The following is a 7,884-nucleotide window of genomic DNA, read 5'->3' on the forward strand; positions in this document are numbered from 1 at the left end:
TTTTTTAAAGCCAGAGTAACACTGTATAAAGTCTTGCCATATTTTAGCTCTAAATTTTGTTCTGGTTTTAAGTCCAATTTTAGCCTTATTTTTGGCCCGATTCCAGCTGGGTATCGTTTTCAATATGGATTGATTTGTTACAGTACACAACCTTTAACCTGATTATAGTCCCTGATTTTATTTGCTCTGATTTTAAGCCTGATTTTTGGCTCGCTACCATGTTCCCTGTACAAGTCTGAGTTAAACTACGTGTTTTTTGGGCCCACTTTGTAACCCCCATTTTTGACCCAAAAATCCAGTTGGAGACGTTTTTGACAATATGAACCAATCCTGATTGTGTTGTTTTTCTTCTTCCCATGTTCTTCTAAAGTCAATTTCACCTTAGATGTTTGGCACTATATTAGTACCAGATTTTTGCTTGAAAAAACAGCTGTGTGATTCTGACAATATGGGCCAATCCTGATTGTGTTGTTTTTGTTCTACCCATGATCCTCTAAAACTGGAATTACACCACAGCCAAAAAATGGCCCAATTTTTTCCTTAGTTTTAGCTTTAATAAGGCCTTTGTAAATGTCCAACAATTCAGCACCATTTAAGGTGGAACAGAAATAATAGCTAACATGCTAACATTAGCCTCGTACATAGCGTAGCCTCCAAGGAGTGCTGTGCGCCCCCTGCAGTCTGCACTGTCACTTTTCTCACATTTTTTTTTTGTTGTTGTTCCTTTAGTTTGGGCTCTGCCCAAATGGTGGCGCTAATGACAATCACAGCTTGTTGTTGGGGTTCATTTTTTGGGGGGCGTTTTTGGTTCAGTCCAGCAGCAGGTTGGAGTCGTGTAGTGCATTATTCCTAGTTCTTTAATGTGCCAAAAAAACAATAGTAAAACTCAGTGGTTATACTGATTATAATCTGATACCACAGTAAAAGTCCTGTATTGTACCCGAGGCTTAAGACAGTCCCTTAAATCTCAATCTCCCGGGTTCTGGACCCGAGTCCGGCCCGAGCCCCCTCTGCACAGACTCTCCGCCGTGAGCTGGGTGGTTCTTTGCCTTATTTGCACTTAACCGAGGCCCGAATTTCATATTCACGCGAATATAGAACGAGACGAGGCCTGAATGTAGTGGATGGTCTTCAATATTTTGGTGTGGGATCATCGACATAATCATTATCATTGTTGTTTATCATTACTATTGTAGTTATTGTCGTTATTATTACTATTATTTGCTTTTTTTTGTTCTTCTCTCCCAGACTTTTATCTTACCACAAGCTGGAGACTTGAAACCCTGGAAGTGTTCAGGGTCTGTTCAGTGGTGCTTTCGGTACTCAGTGACCCTTTTGTGCACTCAGACACACGTGAAGCGTGGGAGGAATAGAACTAAAAGAAAAACACGACTGGTTTTCGCTTCTCCCTGGAACTGTGTGAAAGAATTACAGACACTTTTTGCCAAAGAGCAAACGCCAAGGCGCTCGGAGAAAACGCCAAGTCTGGACCTTCCTACGAGAGGAACGGAGCGTCAAACGAATGGAGTGAAGAGATTGGATGTGTTAGGAAAGCTGCTGTTTGACCTGTTTAGGCTCCGCCCACAAATACATACATTTAAAACTACTTTTGTTGGAAGTTGGACAAGAGTTCTGGTGAAAAAATGGCCAAATATTGCAGAATTTTAAGCCTAACTCAACTGTAACAAACTTTTCTCTATAATAACCTTTAGCTTAATCAGAGACAACTGATCTATATTATATACATCCAGTATTTATACAGTATGCAGATTGCAGTTTAAAACATGCAATTGCAACAGTGCAATACAGAGCAGCCAATCAGAATTAACCTTTTTTACATATTAGTCTATAAGGTAGTTTGTTTAGTCCTGCTTATATATGCTAAGGCGACACCCATTTAGTGCAAACCATGGTGCAAAACATGGCAGCCAGTCAAAATGGAGCTCATTTACATGTATTATATACGTACATATATTACTAAATAAAAAGGTTATAAGAGGTGTTTCAGCAATACAAACTGAAGTACAGTACAGAGCAGCCAATTAGGACAGAGCTTATTTACATATATGAGCATAAAGGTTCTACCCCTTAATGCTGAAGTTATATAGGGTGTTTCAGCACAAGCTATATTTTGAATTGAGTGCAATATAGGGTATCCAATCAGAACAGAGCTCATTTACATATGCTGGTCCTAAAGGCAGTGAGTAGTTCATCTATTCAATACAAACCGAGGTGCAGTACAAGGCAGCCAATCAGAAGAAAGCTTATTTACATATATTAGTTTTAAAATCAGTGACAAGTTTAGCTCCTCCCATAAATAAATAAATACTGAAGTTATAAGGAAGATTGTTCAACCTTACAGCAGTCTAGCCCCGCCCCTTCAATACAAACCAATGTGCAATACAGGGCAGCCAATCAGAACAAAGCTTAGTTATACTGATGAGTCTTACCCGTATATGGACATGTTTAGCCCCGCCTATTTATGCTGAAGTTACAGGGGGTGTTTTAATCCAGCCTGTGTTTAAAATTAAAATTAAGTGCAATACAGAGTGTCCAATCAGAACAGGCCTCATTTACATATACAGTATAAGTATCTCTTCTCCTGTACAATGCATGCTGAAGTTATAAGGGGTGTTTCAGGCTATTTTTGGCTATAGAGTGCAATAAAGGGCAGCCAATCAGATGTTATATAAATGTAATAGAACAGCCAATCAGAAAAGAACTTAGGTATATAGAGGTGTTTTAAAGGCATGGTAATAAATTTAGCTCCACCCATTTAATACTGAAGTTATAAGAGTTGTTTCAGAGTGCAATACAGGGTGTCCAATAAGATCAGATGTTAAATAGCAGAACAGCCAATTAGAATCAAGCTTATGTATATATAGAACAGTTTTACAGGTATAGGGACAGGTTTAACTCCGCCCGTTTCAGATCAGAAGTCATGTAGCAGAAAAGCAAATCAGAACAGAGCTCATGAATATTGAATAATTAATTGAATATTGTCTTAAAGGCACAGGATCAAGATTAGCTCCACCCATTTAATGCTAAAATGTTATAAGGGGTGTTTTAGACTGCGCTGCATTTAGAATGGAGTGCAATACAGGTTGTCCAATCAGATAAGACATTATTTAAATGTAGTCAAACGGCCAATCAGAACTAAGCTTATGTATATAGATCAGTTTTAAAGGTAGCGGGACATGTTTAGCTCTACCCATACATGCTGAAGTTATTAGGGGTGTTTCAGACTGCGCTGCATTTAGATTTGAGTGCAATGCAGGGTGTTCAATGAGATCAGATGTTATATATCAGAACAGCCAATCAGAATCAAGCTTATGTGTATATATAGAACAGTTTTACAGGTACAGGGACAGGTTTAACTCCGCCCATTATTTAATACTGAATTTATAAGAGGTGTTTTAATTCAAGGCGTCCAATCTGATCAGATGTTATTCAAATGTAGTAGAACAGCCAATCAGAACAGGGCTCAGGTATACAGATTAGTCTTAAAGGCACAGAATCAAGTTTAGCTCCACCTTAGTGCTAATACTTAGCGCGGTTAGTGGCTAATGCTAATACTGCTCCAGCAATGCTAGCCAGGGTTAGCAGAAGGCTATATTCCGATATACATCACCTCTGAACAGCAAAATAACTAGCACTTAGCACAGTTAGTGGCTAATGTTAATACTGCTCCAGCAGTGCTAGCCAGGGATAGCAGCAGGCTATAGTCTGATAATACCCACCTCTGAATGGCAAAAGAGCTAGCGCTTAGCACGGTTAATGGCTAAAGCTAATACTGCTCCAGCAGTGCTAGTCAGGGTTAGCAGCAGACTATAGTCTGATAATACTCACCTCTGACTGGTGAAAGAGCTAGCGGTTAGCGGCTAATGTTAATACTGCTCCAGCAGTTCCTTATAGTGCGGAAAAGCGAAACATACGGTACTTTAATTTCCAAATATATTACATATTTTTTAATGTTTTACTTTTTTATTGTTGTTTAAAGCTTGTCCACCCTCAAAACACTTTTGTGGGCGGAGCCTGGACAGGTGAACTGAGATTCTTGAGGTCTGCTGGTGTGAATGTGAGTGTATGAGTGTATGAGTGTGTGTGTGTGTGTGTGTGTGTGTGTGTGTTTAGTCCAGTATTAAGGTACTAACATCTCACTGATCTTAGCGAGGGCTTCTTCACCTGCTATATATTCAGTACTCGTGTAAAGTTACTATTCTGTCAGTAGTTCAGTTTCTGTTGGAGTCTAATTATAACGGTATTCAGCTGAACTGTGCCATTTTCCGCTTATCTTCTCAAGAACATCCTGTTGCACAAAATGAAATGATGTGAGTTTATATAGACAATTGGAAATTGTCTCATTGCGCTTTACGGCATCATTCCTCCTATTTTTTTTACTGTATTTCCAGGCTTTGTGATGAACTGAGATCAGTTTGTTGGCAGAAATTTGCTTTTATGAGTAGAGATGCAGAAAACTGTGAGGAAACTGTGTGTTTAGAAACTGACAAATCCTTGTGGGTTATTTGATTAATTTGATCAAAATGTTAAATCTTAGATTCTCTAGTCACCCAACTACATATCACCGATGACTGTATATAAGCATGAGGGGTCTCAAACTCGTGGTCCGCAGAACGATATTTTGTGGCTACTTAAAATAAAAAAGACGCACCTTTTGCCCGTCCACCAGCAAGACGCATCCTATTCATTTCAATGGAGAGAGCTGCCACATGCCGCGGTTTATGCTGGCTTGCATTGAACGCAGCCCCACCCTCTGGCGAAAAAGTTCAGCAGAGCTCAACTTTATTAAAGTTAAATCTGTACCCCCGCCATGAAAAGCACCATCCCCTTCTTGGCTTTAATAAAAATAGAAAAATACCCAAGGTGCTTTTCTAAGCTATGTTGACTCCTAAGAAATAATGAAAAATAGTCATGATACCTGACTCCTGAGAGAGGGTGCTTTTCTTTGCGGAGGTGTTGAATTTGGCAACATAGTAGTGCCGAAATCTGCACCCCTGCCAAGAAAAGCACCACCCCTCTCAGGAGCGCATACGCACCGTCTTCTTGACTTTAGTATTTTTTTTTTTTAGAAAATGAAAATACCCAAGCTACAATGACTCCTAAGAAATTATGAAATAGTTATGTTACCTGCAGCTTCTCCAGAGAGCAAAAGCACCACCCCCTCTCGGCAGTGCGTACGCACCGACTTCTTGATAAAAGCACTTTAACTTTACGTAGAAATACGCTCCGAGAGGTGGTGCTTTTTCTGGTGGGGGTGCTGAATTCCTTCATTGAGTTTACAGTGCAGCTTAAAGTACTAGAAGCAGTGTGAATTAAATCTTATGACAGAAAAAGTGATGTTCATGTATTTTATTAGTTCCAAACTAATTACATTTCCATTAGATTACATAATTACAGTACTGGAGTTCAGCTCAGTTTACTCTGTTTACCACTGAAACCAACCTAAGCTACTATGTTCCAGTTGTCCAGGCTGTCAATCGCTTTAGTTATTTAGTTTTTCTTATAATAATATAGCAGAATAAGGTTTTTAAAAACTGATTTATGGGGGGGGGGGGAAAAGAAAAGACAGGAGGAGAAAAAACAGATTTAAAAAAATGGGCAGGGCTGTTTTGTCATGGAAACATATGGGGGATAGGGCGGAGCTACAACACATCATACTGCAACCAGCCAGCAGGGGCGCTAGATGCTTATATACAGTCATCTTAAATCACTGTTCTGAATGTCCAGCCCCTTTTTTTAATGTTTCGTCTTACGATTATGGTTATTGACCATAATTGATAATTATTGACAATTATTTGGCGGAAGCAATCATGATATTAAATATATCGTCTATTTTGTAGGAAAACAGGCTGAAATGACCTGATCGTTCCTTCAATTTTAACATTTTTATATCATTTCAATTAAAAATCATTGTTGGATGTTATTTTATTTAATTGTATTTTATTTTGGGGGGGGGGGGGGGGGATCTGCAGGGTTTCTCGATTTCCTGTGATTAATATAATAATTAATAAGTCAAATGCTGTGTTAGATTTGTTTGACAGACCTAAAACAGGCCATAAAATCTTTAAAATCTGTGTGGATAATAATTATATTAATTAATTAATAATTATACAGAGTATACAGAGAAACAGACACAGAACTACAGTCTGTTACTATTATACAACTACAAAGTGAAAAAAATAGACAACAGGTGTAGAAACAAGGAGGTGGTCCTAATGTTTTGGCAAGACCGTGCATTTAATCACTGATAGCAAATGTGTAGCATAAGTAAGTAAGTGTGAAAATCAGAAAGCAGACAGAAGGAGGCAGCTAATAATCTCTGGCACTAAGCCAACGCTCGTTTAGATTCGGTTTTGTTTTCGTTTTATTCCCAGTTTAATCCAGAAATGGATTCGGTTCAGTGTGAACGCCTCTCTGCTGTGCGTTACTGTTCGTACAGACTCTTCGTTGTTGTTGTTGGGCGTGTTTTTTTGCTATATCAGCTCGTTTCTCTTGCATAGAGAAAGTAAAGCCTTTCTGAACTGTTTTTAAATGTTCTGTTTTTCGTGGCCAATGAATGTAACATATATTTTCCCATTTTCATAGTTCATCATGCGAGCACTACCAAGAAAATGAAAAATAAAATTTTACTGCACTGTTTTTGAAAACATTCCAACTTGGTTTCTTGTCTGATTTCATTTTGTGAGTTCGGTCTTAAAAACCATTTATTTAGGGCTGCTGCTATGATTGGGAGATCTCTGGTTTGAATCTTGGTCATGCAGCTTGCTATCAGCTGCCGGAGCCCTGAGAGAGCACAATTGTCCTTGCTCTCTCTGGGTGGGTACAGTAGATGGCGCTCTTTCTTTCCTAGGGTGATGTGGATCAGCACAAGGCTGCATCTGTGAGCTGATGTATCAGAGCATTAGCGCTGTGATGCTACTCGGCAATGCTGCATCAGCAGCGGTTCAAAAAGAGGCGGAGTCTGACTTAAAATGTCTCGGAGGAGGCGTGTGCTAGTTCTCACTTTCCTGGTGTTGGGGCATCACTAGTGATGGGAGATATACAGCTAAGTAGCACAACCGACTAGATAAATTGGGGAGGAATAATGTGAGAAAATTAGAAATAAATTAGCTTTGGAGTTTTATATCTATGTAAACAGGCTGTTCTCAGGGTTTGAACACATGTACATGTGAATAAGTGCAAAAAAATCGATATATGGAAGTATCATGATATTTTGTTTTGCAAACTTGTATCTCTGTCATTCTTAAAAGCAAAGTATGGACTGATATTTTTTCTTATGTTAAATCTTTTGTAAAATTGCCCACCCAGCACTCTTATTGCTTTATGTTTCCAACACTCTTACAACTTTTTTGTTAGTGATGGGGCATAGTGTTACCCACACAAAGAAAACACTACTTTTACAACATTAACAAATTCAAAATAGCTCCACATACTTAATTGGTAGAATTCTAAGGGCCCTGATATTTATAATGAGGCCTTGAGAACTCTAGTGGAGAATCTCAGACAGTAGACAGCAGGAATAGCCAGCAGACTTTGTTTGAGGGAGGGATCTGTATCTACTCTCTGTGGCAAGTCCGCAGGTGAGAGAGATGTGAAAACTTTCAAGTAACTTCTGTTACAGTTGTGCATGAAGCAGCTTGTTTGTGTTTTGCTATTTAGCACAAGCTAACACTGTCGTTAGCAGCAGTTTAATATTTGCATAAAAGTGTCAGAGCCCTTAAATGACCGAAACTGGTAAAAAAAAAAAATATATATATATATAGAGCTGGTGAGATCTTTATCTTTATGTGAGAGTGATTCTAACAGGTATAACACGTCTATTTATATATACAGTAGAAACACTATAGAAATAAACAGGTGTCT

Source organism: Astyanax mexicanus, chromosome 14 (genome assembly GCF_023375975.1).
Source record: "Astyanax mexicanus isolate ESR-SI-001 chromosome 14, AstMex3_surface, whole genome shotgun sequence".
Classification (NCBI taxonomy): domain Eukaryota; kingdom Metazoa; phylum Chordata; class Actinopteri; order Characiformes; family Acestrorhamphidae; genus Astyanax; species Astyanax mexicanus.